The sequence below is a fragment of the Rhynchophorus ferrugineus genome, unplaced genomic scaffold, assembly GCF_030347505.1.
Source record: "Rhynchophorus ferrugineus isolate W39M unplaced genomic scaffold, kcgeb_rfMv2 rfM5, whole genome shotgun sequence".
NCBI classification, from domain to species: Eukaryota; Metazoa; Arthropoda; class Insecta; order Coleoptera; family Curculionidae; genus Rhynchophorus; species Rhynchophorus ferrugineus.
This window is the reverse complement of record NW_027472584.1, coordinates 28,917,819-28,935,462: the sequence shown is the minus strand read 5'-3', so window position 1 is coordinate 28,935,462 and position 17,644 is coordinate 28,917,819. Positions and strand designations below refer to the sequence as shown.

The 17,644-nt window shown below is 30.7% G+C and overlaps 1 long non-coding RNA gene across 1 annotated transcript; it reads right to left on the bottom strand.

The window, feature by feature from the left end:
• Nucleotides 1-133: 133 nt before the first annotated feature.
• On the bottom strand, nt 134-958 carry LOC143197189 (uncharacterized). The gene is made up of 3 exons (XR_013005941.1): nt 834-958; nt 456-562; nt 134-265 (listed from the first exon to the last, which is right to left on the bottom strand). It is a non-coding gene; the product is annotated as an uncharacterized LOC143197189 (long non-coding RNA).
• Between the last annotated feature and the right edge of the window lie 16,686 nt (nt 959-17,644).

The following is a 17,644-nucleotide window of genomic DNA, read 5'->3' as shown; positions in this document are numbered from 1 at the left end:
AGAAATATTATTTTATTACAGCCTATTATCAAATATAGCGGTGAGATGGCGCAAAAGGCATTAGTAAAAGAGTCGTAAACATCAAGTAATTTATTGTCATTTTTCTAACTTAATATTGCATAGTAGAAACTTACTATGAGATACTAAAGTTTCTTCTTTATTCTTGCAGTTTTCTTCAGGTGAAACTATGAAAATTTTAGGTTCAAAAATCCATATATCAATAAGTTTTAATAAGAGCAAAACTGTGCTAAAGGAAAAGTCCCACCTAAAAATGTTATGTTATACTAAAATTATTCCTATAAATATGGCTAAATAAAATGTAATATATTGAAATAAATTATAATCAAGTTTAGGGTAAAATACAGGGCGGGACAAATTCAACCATTTATTTCTTTAGGACAAGCTTATACAAGATAAAGGCGGAACAGTTCCGTTCATTGAAATTTCTATTTTACCTTAGTCTTTCTAGGAAAGTCCTTTTCGTCCCATCTTCTTTTTTTTCTGGTAATAGATAAAATTGAATACCTAATGGCAACATTGTACCGGCGACGTTATAAGACAACTAAAAAATACACTAGTAATATATTCAATGCCTGATGTAATTATATCATATTACAAATAAGCAGTGTATAAATAGCGATAAATAAAGTATGAGGAATTTAAAAAATGGCCAAACTAATATGTTTTTGAAATTAGTATATACAGGTTTAAGATTTTTTAAATATATTTAGACAGGATTAATTTATTATACGCTCTTTTTGGCAACATAGCAATACCGTGCCGATCGAACTATGTCGGTTGAGTCTTTTTGTTTACGACATTTTTGCACTTACTTAGGTTTTTCGAAATCTGTATCCGTCCTGAATTGCAGTATCACTCTGAACAAATGACAATCGGTGATTTTTCTAGATTAATATGTTTTTGTTACAGATATAGTTTTCATTACTACCTACAGTATGTGCCAAAAAATCTTTCTGTATTTAGTTAACAAAGAATCTGAAAGAAATGCATTGATTTATAAGTTTGAGTCCGGTTTTTTACGTTTTTTTGGAAATATCTTAAAAACAATACGTCAAATTAATAATGGGGATCATAATGATTGACAAATGTGTAAATTATGTAATGCGTTTATATTAATCCCAGCTGGTTCAAACCAGTAATAATTGAATGACTTCATGTTTGTAATATTTTATTTAGATGAATAATAACAATAAAAAAAACAAACGAGTTTAAATGATTTCAAAAATTGAGTTCCTAAAACAAAACAACGCAAAATTAGAATGTAGCGGACGATGAGAATTTTTATTTGCAAAAGAAACAAAGAAATAAAGTTGAAATTACATTATTGCTTGATTTTTTATTTATGCATGCTGATTGCAAAGCGAGGCGTCGTGAAATCGGAATATACGGGGCACGTTAGAAAAGTTTTCCTTAACGCGAGTTTAAAAGCGACATCATTTAAAGATCTCGAGATGCCCTTTATTGCGTCCTCGTTCTTACCTACTCCCCCCTCTCTTCCGTTTTTCTCACCCCTAGCCACAAAAGCGCCGCGGAGAGGGAAGGAAAATATCAATTCGGAATTGAAGAATTACAGCAGTTGTTGGTGTGGTTTCTTTGCCGTTCGGAATATTCAAATGAAACAGGGGGTGTCGATTAAAATTCAGCATTTCAAACTCTATTCGATAAAAAATCACAAATTTTATTTCGACCGAATGAGCTCGGAATAATGATTAAAACTGTATAAAGATCGAAATTTTTATTTTTTAAGAATAGGTTCTCTCGGCATAACCCCCTCGCCTTTCCCGAAAGCGGAAATAAACAAGGACCAAAAATGAAAACTTCCAATTAATTGAAAATACATAAATTATTATAATACAATTTTTTCGACTTGATATCAGCAACTCTCAATTCATTTATTTATAGCAGTATTTTTTTGGTATAATAAAATTTAAATTACATTAGCGCCGGCTTGGTGGCGCTTGGTCGAGGCAACAGGATGGCCCTCTTACTATTACGGTAGACGCGGGTTTGAATCTTGCTGGGGCATGGATGTTTGTGATTGCAATCGTAAACATCTTTATAGGCATCATCCGACAAGGAAAACCATCTCAGTCACGCCAGTAACCAGGCTGGGTAAGACCACATATCTTCTGGGAGGGCCTGTTTAAGTTGATCACTGGTCAGTCGGAAGGCTTAATGCCGAGGATTGTGGTTCAGAACCAACGTTAAACAGTAGCTCTAGTCCAGATAAACCCTCGTTGGTAAAAAGGGGACTTTAAAATGTATAAAATAATGCATTTGTGTTTTCTCATTATAGATGTAATATACAAGACTTGGTCCACTCAAAATTCATTATTTCATGGCCGATGACAATGTGAAATGGGTGACAAATATTGGAACAATGGAAAATAATGTTTTATAAGTAATTGATTTCATTTAAATTCTTATAATATTATAATATATAATCAATAAAACGTAAATATTATGATCTCTATTGCGTCTTATCTCTTACAATTAAATTACAATAAAATACTAGTACAGATAAATGAGTGATAATTTAAATAAGATATGGAAGGTTTCGTCAACAAACATAACCTAAAAAATACTATATAATAGCATTTTAAAAGAATATCAACAAAATGCGCATGATAACTTTAAACTAAGGACCATGCATTTAGATCGAATTTTTATGTCGTCTGTATCGGTTGAGAAATAGACATTAGTGGTGTCGGTCGCCGATTTCTCTCAAATATCACTATTTAAAAAAAATCGATATATCGATGTATCGGAGAAAAAAATATAGATATTTTTTTGCATCCTTGGTAGAAAAATATCGATATTTTACAAAAGATATGTCGATATTTTTAAGAAAAAATAAAAATATTGATATATCGGCTTAAAAAATGTCAAGTTTCTACAAATATTTTAAAAATCTTTCAAACTAAGTATCAAAATGCACTAAAACTTTACCATTAAGCACCAATTTTGAATATTTAATAAAAAATTTTTAAATGTTTAATAAATATATTTAATATTTTTTGAAATATGGAATAATATCGGTTAACACAAATATTGATGGATTTATAGGATTGATGTTGATGAAACACTGTAGAATTACATCTTGTTTCTTTTCCTTACTGGTTTAGCAAGAAATCTACAAAATAGGTATTTCTAGTATAGGGCCAATTGACAGAACTGGAGCATTCAATAGGTGTGATATATTTTAACGATGACGGTGCACAATATTCGTATATAACGGTTCAGCCAGGCAACAAATTGCGCATTAAACGGGTACGTTTTAAAGAATAGCGACAAAGAGAAGCTGCGTCGGCTAAATCGGCCGAGGGAAGCCAATCAAACTATAAATCAGTCAGCAAGAAGCGTGAATGACAAAATGCAAATGATGCCGCAGTTAAAAGATACAATAAGCCTCTGGAATACATCAAAACAATTTAAAAGTTCCATTTCACGGCAGAAAGCTCCGTTGTGGCTCCGTTAAAGATTCGTGAATAATTATTGGCGGAATACTTTTGAATCTCCCCGTTCTTTATACCCCATATACTTTCAATCGATTATTAAAACTCATCAAATCTGGATAAAAGAATGTAGTTATGTCTATTTCTTTCTTAAAAGATTTCAATTCTCATTAATGTATACTACAGATAGAAATTCTATCGCACGTTATTAAGTTAATTATGTTTCTCTTCTAAAAAGTAAAGAAAGGAACGAATGCATATGTATGACGTTAAAATACATTGAAAAAAGATAGCTTGGCATATCAATATTGTCTCTATTTTAAAAAGTAATTATAAAATATAATAAAAACTGATTGCATTACAAAACTTAAAATTATTGAAATTCAAAAATGTTTTAATTCCTAGCATTTTTGGCCACAATTATTTATTGAATTGAATTGAAGAATTGGATCATAAATATATCAACTAAAAAGAATTACCAAAAATCAGAATTTCAATCTTTCGAATACTAAAATGCACTACTCACTTTTGAAAAAAACGTAAACATTCTCCAACATTTTTAAAACAGTATTTTATATAGACAAGATATTATCAGTACATTATAAAAGTATTAATACTTATAGGAATGTCTAACCACGATAACGATTTTGTCATTAATACAGCTTCCGCAACCAGTCGAACTATGACGTATTAATGAAATCAATATTAACAATAATCAATACAATTCATCAAAAAGATTGAAAGGTCTGATAGTTGGCCTATTCGGCTCCAATCGGAAACTATCGGCCCCCGATCGTTACTAATAATTAATTAACCTTATTAATTCCCACGGATTATTGTTTATAACCATAGTTTTAACTGTTATTTTTTGAACGAGATCTGTATATATAATGTTTTATAAAACAGCTTTTATTGTAAATCTAATATTTATAATTTTTAATAATTAAACTTTGTATCAAATACATCAACTTCAAAATATAATATCATCGAAAAATATGAAAACTATTGAGTTTATAACAATTTTGTTTATAAAGTAAATAACTATAACAATTGACAAAAGGCTAACATATTAAAGCTCAATATTGCTACATATTTTATAGTCTTAATTGTCAAATACCTTAAAATTCACAAAAAGCAGTCGTTCTGATTTTCAGTTCAGATTGACAAAAGAATAACTATTTTAAATGAAAATCCATTGTTTTTTTTTTATTTAGTCTAATATTTTACGTTCAAGGTAGTGGCTGTCAGATTGTCAGGATGGCGCTGATCATATTTTTGAAGTTATTCTCTTGTTTTAATATACTTATAATAATTATTGACTTACTACATGCGTATTTGAAAGTTGTTATGACAATATACAATAAAAAGTACGTTATAGTTATTATTGCTAATAAAGGCCTAATGTCGTCCGAAATATAAATGAATTCTTGCATTGTTGAGGGCCGAAACTTGGGTTATTGTAAGACGAAAGGCGTAAAACGGGAAGGGTTAGCGTCTTCGTGAGGAGTTTAAAATAAATCCCAGCCATGCGGACTGTGCGGCTTTAATTGATTTAATTACATTGTGTTAATTAGGGTGGCTGTTTGGAAGCAATTGAATATAACCCCGGTGCCGCGCCGTCTGCAACCCTTAAAATGTCTAATACAGCATTTACAGAAAATGCCTAAACATCAAACGGCCATTTGGGGATCGCCCATTAAGAAAGGGATAGTTCCAGATTTAAATTTAACACTGATTGATTGCATACGCCCACTAGACCGCTTGCCTAGGCTACACAAATCATTACCTTAACACTTTAATATGATTAGTGTTTATTTTTAATGTCTATATACAAATGTTATTCAAAAAATATATTCATCATTGGAATGATCAACAATTTGCATTATCGATCACCTTGGACGATCTAATTATATTCCATGATAACACACATACATATACATCTTGAACTGATAGAGATAAAAACTTTTCCAACGTCACTCAATTTCCATCTGCATTTTTCCAAAGTTATAGGTAAATATTCTTCTTAAGTAAATTGGATTAAGACGTTGGTTATTGACAATACGTACTCTGTTTGGTAAATATAGTTGTTTTGATTTTACATGCGATTTATGTTACTTGAACAAAATGTGTATAACCTCTCCTTACACTCTCCTTTCCATTAACATTAATACCATTCATAAACTGATACAATTGATTATGTAAAGTTAATTAAATTTTATATAAAACAATAAAACATGCACACATTCATTACGGCTTACGAAATAAGTATCTAATGATATTAATCGAAGATGTGATATTTCCATTTTAGAATAAAAATGATAAAAAATGGCGTAAAATAAAGAACTTTTTCATCGTGTACTGGAAGCTGGATAAAATGCCAGACTACCGTGGTTCGAGATGAAATTAATTACATGAAGGAAACCCTGTCTTTTGGATTATTCGTACGGGCTATGTGAGAATTAGAAAATTCGATTCAATTCGACAAATACATAAACTGTCTCCGATGTCAGGTCAATGATACGTAAGAGCATGGTCGGGGCATCTGAAACTAATTAACTAATCATGATGTATAATTTACATATAATATACTGTTGTATCTATTATGTCCGCTGGGTTAAAATTACACTTTTGGAATTAATAATTATTTATATTAGGTGCGTTAAATGATTGTTTTTAAATTGATAGAACTATCCAACTATAAATTACAATGTTCTCGCTACGTGCAGCTTCCATTAATTTTTAAACTGATAAACGAAATTTGAATATGACGAATGAATAATGACGAATTTTTTAAATCATTAATTCAACAAATCATTATTATAAGCCTTTTTTACTTTAACTATCAATTTAAATGAATAGTATCAAATATGACAAAGAGTAAATATTAATTTTTTTATAGGAAACAACCCTTATTAGAAGTTTGATTGGAGTGGGTACGCCACTGAGAGAGCAAGCAAAAGGGGGATGTGTCTCGCATTGGTATTCTGGCGCCTTGCCATACCTCAGCCACCTCTGGAAATAAATTTGCAATAATCTGCATCGTATCGCGACACGGACATTTCCAGACTAAATTCGGATTTTCCCAGCTCCGCTTGCAAAACATTTTCACTTTAGAAGCATTAGAAGGTATATCTCTCTAGATTTGGGACTTAAATGAATATTTGTTTCTAATTCCAAATTCAATTCTTGGACGATGCCATGAAATACACTGAAACTACCACTTATCGGGAATGTTTTAATATTATTTTTATCTTGAATGGTATTTATAAATATAGATTGAGCCATTTTAATTTATTATACTTTTATTGATAGCGTTTTTATTTTTATGGATAGGATGACTGATTTAGCGGTACTAATCCTAGTAAATTTATTCATTCATTTAAAAAAAAGATCGATAATTTTGCAATTTCTGAAAACAGGGGAGAAGTTTATCAGACGTATTTGCGTTCAATCAGAGCGCTGGCGACTGGGATATACAGGTCACCGAAGGAGAAGAGAAAAACACCCAGCAAACCACTTTTGTAATAAAGAAAAGACTCTAAGAGGGATATACTGAAACAGGACCGTATTCGAATGAAATATATGTCTGCATTTTTTAAATTAAATGTGACTAATTATAAATTGTGTTAGGTTTCAGTATAAATGAGTGCAAAAATGGTAACTTGACTACGGATTAATTATTAATGTTGGTTTAATCATTTGCGGTAGACAAAACAGTTAGCAATATGGAATGGTGGTAAACTGTTGTTATTTTATATTATTTCCATGGACGTTTCGTGAACAAACACAAAAGTGACGTACTGCGCACTCGTAGGTATTAAGTAGGTAGTATTCTCATTATTATTGAAAACTAGATGTACCCGCCATGCCCCGCAATGACAGTTGCAGTCCAAATGTATATGGTTGTGTAATGTGTTAAGTATGATAAAATACTACTGATATGATAAAATTATAAATAATGATCTTCTGATTATAAATCTGATTATAAATAATAATTACTTCATTTACATTATACCTATTGTTATTCATAAGTTATTACTCTTATACTTATATTCTCTTGTAAGTTTTATCAGACTATATGATTTTAAAATAGATAGAGTTCAAAATGAATACAAATTAAATTTTCAAAATTTCTTAATACGTTGTTAATTGTACCATTAATGTCTGTGCTATTCAAGTCAGCATTTTCTATTTGTTCTTGTAAGTTCATCCAATTTTGATTTGACCGAATTATTTAAAAAAACCTTTTTTACTTCTTTTTATTTATTTCGTTTTTACGTCCTGAATACAGCGATTGAAATTGGAAGACACAATGATTACTGGGTCGAATACAACATACAGTTGACATTACGCGATGTTATTGCAGTGTTTGCATAAATATTTTGGATGGAACCCTTCTGGCCATCTGTAGGCTATAGCAATGGCATTGTTTTCTCTTTCCGTATATCATTTTTTTGAATAACTACATTTTAAATGGGATAGGAACTGTTAGACATTTAAATATACATTGCTTTAGTCGTAAAAATATATATGGAACAGTGAGACTTGACGTACATTCAAATATGACAAATGCCAAACTTTTTAAATGTTTCTGATATCACAAAGCAAAATATAAACTAAAAACAAATGATTGACCTTCGTGACAGTAGGCGAAGTACGCATCACAACTAGATTAAAGGTTTACAAACACACTGAGAACACACAAACATTAATTTTTGTATATTATATATATATATATATATATATATATATATATATATATATATATATATATATATATATATTATATGATGAAGAAGTGATTGTTGTGTAAGTGCAATTAACCGAATTGCACTTGGAGCAACGGGCCTCGAAAGAGCCGAAATAGTATTACGCATAAACCTTGATATCAGCTTTATCAGTTAACACACAATTGCGGTTTACCCGTTGGACTATTTTTTACGGCTAGATTTTTTAGATTATTCTCATGATACAAAAACAACATGACGTACTTAAGGAAAATATTCACTGATCTTTGCATGAAATAAAACTACAATATACTGCGCACCTGAACCGCTTAAATTAAATTGTTATCAATAAAACAATTAGCCTTATGGCTTCCATATAATCCTTAGAAATAAAACAACAGAACGACAAACCTTCCTGTTATCCATCCGTCAGTCACAATGACATTAAAACATTGTGAAAGAATTAGAAGGTAAGTCTTATCTGGAATGTATTTTTCTGAATTCATGAGTGGTGTTCAGTTTGTGAAAAAGTGAAAAAAAAATGGTACAGGTGAAACAATGTAAACGTAAAATGGTAAGTACGAACCTGGAGGATCCAAAGTTAAAAAGAGCCAAATATCAAGCGTCTGGCGGCATTGCTTCCACCTCAACGACTTCAAATGCCTCTAAACGGCACGAATGCCGAAAATCATTGCGGATAATGACGTTAAACTCATTAAATCAGAATAAGAACCTGCGACGTTTTTAGCGACGGCTTTGTGTGCGGGACCTAGCGCTCGGTAGTTTTGGGAAAAATGCGCAGGATAGGAAATAAAATAACCGCCAGATAGGTGCTAATTTATTATTTAGAGCCGCGAGGGGCACGGAGAACGGATTTGGAATTAGACTCGCCTGAAATTCGACTTTTTTTTGAATGAATGACGCCTATTTAGTTGCTGCCTTGTATTTCCAATTTCAATTTTCAGTGTCATTATCTTTCTTCCTTATTCGTTTATACATAACATTTAGTCCATTTTAAATTCACATTTCTATACATTAATAATTTTCTTTACAGAAACGCCTTAACTTAAGGAGGGGGCTGTTGTTATATATTGGCTTGTTATTTGTAGAGTCAATGTCAATAGTTGAATGGGCATTTTCTTTAACTACCTGTTTTGTTTTTACTGCAGTATTGTTGAAGTACTACCAGTTAAAAATAGTCCAATTGTATTCAATCGCTGTTGCTAGTACGACATATATATGTTGTACCATTCTGTTGGAATAAAAGTTTTTTATGAATACTAATTACTAATATCAATTATAATGATAATTTTTCAAAACTCACATCAGAAAATCACATTTCTAGACATGTAGTCCTTAAAATTGACAGTTCTGATTGTTTAGAAAATCTACAAATCAGTAGCCGAATTGGACATGTTCTGGTTTGGACTTACCAAAGCAATTCAGTTTCGGCCAGTGTAAAAGGCGGTAGTGTTAACAATATCGACAGGCTTCTTGATCTAGTAAAACAATAATCCAGGATTTCCTACATCATATTTTTAGGTTAAATTAATAATGCATTATATGAAAATAATTATAACAAGTTTAAAATAAATGTAAATACGTCACAGTAGTTGCTATCAATGCGCTCCACGTTCTGGAATTTTAACTAACTTCAAAATAATTTTATTGTCAAGATTTGGACAAGCTAAGTGGACGTATAGCGTGCAAATAAAATATCTTGAACATTTCTCATATGAAAACAAGTAGATTGTCTGGATCGTGTTTTTTTATTTCTTTTCTTCCACAAAACATAATAAATCTCAATTTTAGTAGCTTATAACGGCTTATTCGTTCGAGAAAATAGAAAAGAATTATTTATTGGCGACAACAGAGTGAACCTAGATACATTCTTTATGATAGATAATTTAAATAAAATAAGAGTCCGTTTGGTTAGCGCAGTGGTCGAATCCATCCATCAAGGGATAATTTCTAAGTTGGTCACTCACAAGTCGGTAGACTTTAGTGCACCTGCGCTCCTATTCCAAATAGTTTCAGGACATTAAATTTCCTTCGACGTGCAGAGAACCGTGATTCGCAGTCCACATTAAGCAAGATTGGCCCAGTCCTGGTAAATTCTAGTCGGCAAAAATAATATTTTAAAATATGAAAAAAATAATAAAATAAAATTTTAATAAAGTGTTCAAGGTTTCACTAAATAGTAAGTACTTAATAATATATCAGCATTTAACTCATATATATATATATATATATATATATATATATATATATATATATATATATATAATTGACAGGACAATTTATTAACAATAAAAGATGTAAATTAGCGGTGTAAAGTGAAAGAAAACAACAGCGATAAATACTTACAGAGGGTAGTGTACCTATATCTTATGTGTACGCATAAAACTGAACTCAATATTTAGAGAGCAAATATATTTTTAAGGATTTTCGGGACTTCCAATATATGAAACATTCGCTTAGATACAAATATTGGTTTGTTTACCATTGGCTCGGTAGGCAAGCGAAGTGTTATACCGCAAAATCGGAATCAGATTGTGTGAGGGTCGTTTTCGGTCTTCGCTTTATCAAAAACTCCAAACAGTTTGCTGACTGGACAACTAGGTATAATAAAAGACGATGAACAGACTGCCGTTGGCGTTAATGGTTACGGCATTCCCTTTTTCTCTTCGTGACTATGGGTTGGGACCGAATACGATTGGCAAAAAAATACCAAGGGACACCGTCATATTTATCAACTTGTTAATAGATGCTATTTGATTAGAAAATAATAAATACAATCTTCTGACTAGTTCTTAATAGAGTAGCTATTTCTACGCGTAGATCATAGATTATAATAAATCAAATTTGTTAAGGTAAAAAGTGAAGTAAATGAAAATAATTAGCGAAAGCTTTTTCTGTTTTTATATGAAAACAATTTATATATACAATAATAAACTGTTTTATCTAGAGTTAATACGCAACTATCTGTATTTACATTTTACGCAATAGGTTTATATTAAAACAAATATTCATGAAATTGTATGGATATTGTTTAAATTGAATTATTTATATTGATAATATATTAAACAGTATACGTTTACAATTAAATTAATTATTAAGTTAATAAAAAGGAATATCCTATAATATATGCTATTACTTTTTTTAATAATTATTAATTTATTTTTTAATTCTTGAATTTGATTGTTATACAGAATAAGATACGTTTTGGGAAAGTTTAATGTATAATAAAACAAAAAGAATATTACTGTTTTTAATATCGGCTAATTTCTAAGTCTGTATTTCCCCAGCCCTTCTCAGGGCAAATATTTGACTTTAACTTGATTTAAAAAGTTTAGTTTACTAGACCCGACTGCCCGAGCAACATTAACACAGGGAGAAAAAACCGTCTGATGGAAAAAGTAATTCCACCACCACATTTTTTGTAACGCTTAGCTTCGACAAAATAAAAAAATATTCAGCGAAAAGAAGAAAAAACTATTCTATACGCGGTCATGTTTTACGACCCTTAGTTGAATAAGCTGTAAAAGGGCGTATTAAGCTGCAAAGGGCCAAGATAGGAAACACAAACGGACTCGTTAAAGAAATTGCCCTATTGATGACCTGAGATTTCGTAGGCCGCCAAAAACCAACCAAAACACCGATACTCAGCAAAAAAAGACGTAAATTTGTGGTTATCTTTATTGATCATCTGCGCTCCTATTCCAAATAGCTTCAGGACATTAAATTTCCTTCGACACTATATTCATTCAACCCAACAAGAAATATGAAACATAATTTGTATTTATTGTTTATGCTATATATTTATTTTTATCGTAAAAGAAATAAGTCAAAGTCAATAAGTTGTTGTAGTCTCTATTATCAATGTATTTGCTGCTTTTTCTTTGTAATAAATTTATTTAATTTTAGAACAGGAATTACATCACTGCTATTTCTTGTTGAATGATTAAGAATGAAACTAAAATATCATTCAGTAAGGTTAAATTTATTAAGTATAACACATATATATATGTATATATATATATATATAGATATATATATATATATATATATATATATATATTATAGGTAAGAATTAGCAGCAATATTAATTTTTATATATGTTTGATTTAAAATTATAAAAATGATGTTTTGTAACTTTCATACAGTATAATCATATAATACAATACAATATAATTATTTCTTTCAGTCATTTACTGTACTTTCATCTTAGTGATCAAATTAGTCACAAATTTTGCCACAGATATAAAAAAAGTAATAAAACGTATGTTTATTATATGTAATGTATAATTATATATGCTTATAAATATTGATATTAAAACAATAAAGTTGTTTTTACCGAACTTCGAAACTGTTCAAGATTCATGTTGTATTTTTTTATCCGAAGAGAAATAAAAGGCAATCAAGGAATAAAGTAGGTTTCTAAATCGAAGGAAAGCGTCTTAATCGTTATTTAAATCGAGACAAAAACGTTAGGTGAAAAGTTCTAAAGAGGCGCTTCACGAAACGGGAAAAGCTGATAAATAGGGAACGCTTCCGGGATTCCCTCGGCAGGTAGATTTATCCAGAATTACGCGCCTTCCCTCTATCTTTCTCTCTCTCTCTTCTTGGAAATTATGCGCTAAACATAATTTATACAACACTAAACGTTGTAATAATAAATACATTAACTAAGGGGAGGTTTTTAAATCTTGTAAATCTTATTTGTCGGTGGTTTCTTTATGCAAATAAGCGCTGTTAACAATGCCTTTCTACCCTCGAGTAACTTGTTAGACAACATCATCTCGGAATTACATGGAATTTTAACAGGCACTTTTATATTTTATACCACCGGAAAATTATGAAATTAAGACAATTTTTATTCTAATTTTTAATGCGACTTTCCTTTTGATAAGGAACACCGCCTAAGGAGTTGCCATTATTCTACAATTATAAAATCCGGACCCATACAAAAGAATGTCGTCCTACCCTTTTCCCCTTTATTTATTACGATGCTTTAAGAAAATATTTTATTTGTCATGGCTTATACTTTTTCATTCTCTATCTCGTCAATGTTCACTTATTTCGATATTATCGTAACATTAAAAAGCTTTGTGAATTCATTTTGGATGATGTTTTCTAGAAATTCAAGGCTTTGTTTATCACAAAATCTTGCCAATTTCTTTAAACCATGGTGCATTAGAAATAGAAACCTCTACAACGGTCTATGAAGAAAATAGAGAAGAAAGAGAGATTGTGTGAATGTAAATGCGTCAAAGTGTTAAACTAGTGGGACTACACAACCAAACGCTGTTTTCTTATGTGGGTGCGAAGACCTGAAACTGAATAACACCAACAAAACAAAACTAATTCAGAATTAATACAATTATGTATTTCTTATTTAAATTCTAAATTAGTAGCAGTGGAAATACGATATCATTGTCGTTATATCGTTGATAATGAATGTCTTATGTGATTGTTTTGATTTATTGCTATTATAGTAAAGTGACGGTAAATTTAGCAGAAACTTAAGTAAAATAGATTGCTGAAACATTGTGGTAATGTCTGACGAGAAAGGAATAGGGTTAAATTAGAGATAAAGGAAATAGAAAATGTTCAGCTACGTGTAAATCTGATTCAGGAGGATCGTGAAATGAAGTTGGCGTGTCGATGCGTGCGGTTGTTCGGTTATTCTCCACGCCGCTGCGTGCTTGGGCTCGTCGCACTTTGGCTACGACCCCCCTGTGTATAATTTCTCGGCAATCATTCTCATTTAAACACTAACTCGAGAAAAGTACTTACGTACACGTTAATTTTTATGTTATGCCCTCTCCAGTTCTTCGGGAAAACAACTTGAACGCGGTATTCTGAATGGCGAGAGAAAATTAACCGTTTTATTGCCCTATAAAATACTGATTGCTCCCGCAACTTTACAAACAAAAACTTAAATATGAATATTACTTTTTAACCCTTTTACTCGACATCTTCAACATTTTTAAGCGCTCCCTTTACAAGCATAGTTCCAGAAACTTTCCCTATCATTATTAATAAATAAATCATTTTATTTCACCTTAAATTATTTTTCAGCCAGATCATAGCTAGGTGTTATTGACTGAAACCAGTTATGGTGTCTAGAGAATCTGACGAAAGGCATCAATTGCAAATTATTGAAAACGCAAGAGGCATTTGAAAGATTTTTTTATTTGAAAACTTGCTACCTACGTTTAAAAGGCATCTAAAGGAAAGAGCAAGCATACTATATATATATATATATATATATATACAGTTTCCTGATTGATAAATGGATATAAAAATTGTTTCGTATGACGAAATATATCTGGAATAAATGATAATTCGGCTTCGGTTTGGTTAGTCCGTTAACTTAAGCCGTTCGTTTAGTCATGACGACGTGGCGTATAAATATCCTGGACGTATAAGTTAATCTTGTGACCTTCCAGAACAAATATTATTATAACAAGACTGATCCTTCAAAACGATCGAATTAATTTGTTCGAAAAGGATTCAGGATGAACGTTGTTAACCTCATTATGTACTTCTAACTACCTGGCCAAGGGATTCCACGGTTTCTCTGTCCAATTAATCACCATACTTGCTGTTTTATTCTCCTTTGTTCTGTATCTGACCCAATTTTTATATTTTTAATGATATGCTTTTTATCTATAATTAATTTCACACAAAAGAAAGATGTTATTTGACTTTTAAATATTTTAGATCTAAAAGACGGATGCTTCACAGTAAATATATTTGTATATCTATCATACCAACCCCGGGGATATCGTCGAGTTTGCATAGTCTCTCTAGAGGAAAAATTGATCTTTTTGTTGGCGTCTCTTTAAAAGGACAATATTATTTTGAATTTTACCCTTAATTTTATATTATCCTTTAAAGTTTATCGTATACTATTTTCGTTTTATAATCGATGTTAATTATCTACCCTAAACAGAAACAAATCTTTTGTGTCACATTTAACCACAAACGAAGAATTAAGTCCGCAGTAGATCAGATTAATGTGATACGGCCCCCTACTCTGATGCAAAAATCTAAAATGTCTGTCTGAGATACTGCTTGCATATTAATGTTTTATTAATTTTTCATGGCGAACGCGATTAAGACGCGATCCTTCGAATTTTATGCAAAGCGTTGCCTTTACTTGTCGGATTTAAGAGTAAATATGTTAAGAGAGGCTTGCAATACTATGCCTTAGTTTAATAATATAATTATTTTTTATTCGATTTAATTATAAATATTTTTTCAATATCAAGACGTAAATTGTTGATACATTATGTTTTAGATTAACATAATAATTAGAAATAATTAAATAAATAATATATATGTGACTGTATTATAATAGCAATTAACTATAATTTATGTATAAAATATAATTTTTATAATTTCAATACTATTTAATAATTAACAAAACGCTATTATAATTATACGCAGAAGTAGGATGAAACCATGAGTACTATGTTATTTACATTAATTTTGGTATATTATAAAATAGGATTAACTCCAATCCATAATTGATTTTTACCCAACTTACCAGTGTTGAATTTTTACTTATAGAAATATTATTAGACCAATATTTGCTGACTGAGACCTGATATATACTGCACTTAAAAACTCCAATTATTAATGATTGGCTTTATATATGATTTAAGCAAGGTACTGGACGGTCCGTATATAAATTTTTTTGAGGAAGATAATTCCCGAGAGAAGAGATTTTGAATTGAGATAACAGAGATGTTATTTAAATTTTTGTCTGGGGTTATGGGTAATTCGGCTTGGCACAGTACACTCGTAACAATTTCCTTTTAGACAGATAAGAAAGTATTTTCACGCAGTCTTATTAATAAAGTTTGCGCAACTTTCTAAGCACCATAATAAGAACGGAATGGAATTATAATTTGCCGGGTGACCAGGTTGAGGTTTGGGGGTGAGAAAGGGTAAAAGTTCGGCTTCTTTCGCCCCGTTATAAATGAGGTAATATCCTCTTGCATCTCGGCTACATGTTTTAATCTCCCGACAATAATTAAAAACAAGGTAGTATCGTTTTGTTTTCCTCCTTCTCTCGTTTCTCTTTCGCTTTCTGACTGCCATCTTCTAATGAACCTCACCATTCATTGTCGTTTATTTTTTCTTATCTCTAATTGATAATTAGTCATTTTATTAGGTAATTTTATTTATCTGTTATTTTACATAAAATTAACTAAAATAAGTTAATCACCTTTTAGATACCCAAGAATGTTTACGGAATTAATTATGGGGATGGTAAAAAACTTTTCGTTGAATCAAATGATAATTTTTATTATTTTTTTTTAATTCACTTAACTTGAAAATGTTCAATTTTTCCCTCTAGTTTCTGCCTAAATAATAGCAGGTTGGTTAAAATTACGGATGTTATAACAGACAGACATTTGTATACACATAATTCTTCTTTACGTCCGCGTATCTGCTGTAGAATTGTATTACCTGCACCGGTCGCTGTACAACTCTACGCTGCGTGTAGATGTATTTTGAAGATTTCATTTGCCGTTAGTGTTTAATAGTTTTGTGGAAACTTGTAACAGAGAACGATAAGCTTACCTTTTATGAAAATTTCAAACGTAAAAGATCAAGGGTAGAATCTGTGCTTCATAATAGATCGATGCTAAAGTAGCACGTAGAAGGTTCAATTGCAGTTTCATTACTTTCTGAATGCTTGTAGATAAAACATAGGCGCTTAAATCAAATTAGGATTGAGTTTTTCTCAGGACATAGTTAATATTTATTGAGGAAACATTTAGGAGTAGTAAAAAACTTTTTTCTTCTGATAGAAATAGCGTCAATATCCTTGTTCGCGGAGAGAAGTGAATAAATACAGCGGTCGCTGTTCACGGTCCATTGGCCAGTATCCGGCGAATTCCTTTTACCGGTCAGTTCTTACAAATGGATCGGTAACATACAACTAAAACCACTTATCCACTTGTGCCCGATTTTGGGGGACTACCTTCGCTATTTTCGATACTATTAACCAGCAACGAATATATTACAATTTTATTTCGAAATATCCAGGGATGGATTTTCAATATTTTTTAAATATATATACGATATATATATATATATATATATATATATATATATATATATATATATATATATATATATATTAATGAAGAAAAATACTTCTATTCAGATAATATACGTGTGCAAAATATATATGAGGCGCTTTTATTTAAAACCCGCTATTATGCCAGATTTTGTAACACTGCCCTTTTATTTTATGTCCAGATGTAAAAAAAAATATCCAAAATAAACACATGAAAAATACCATCGGCTGAAAACTAACGTATTTTATACATAAATTATTTTTCTTGTTAATTATCATATAATATTCGTTTGATGAGAAGCTCATTAATTAGATAGATTAATGGCGAAATAGCTTAG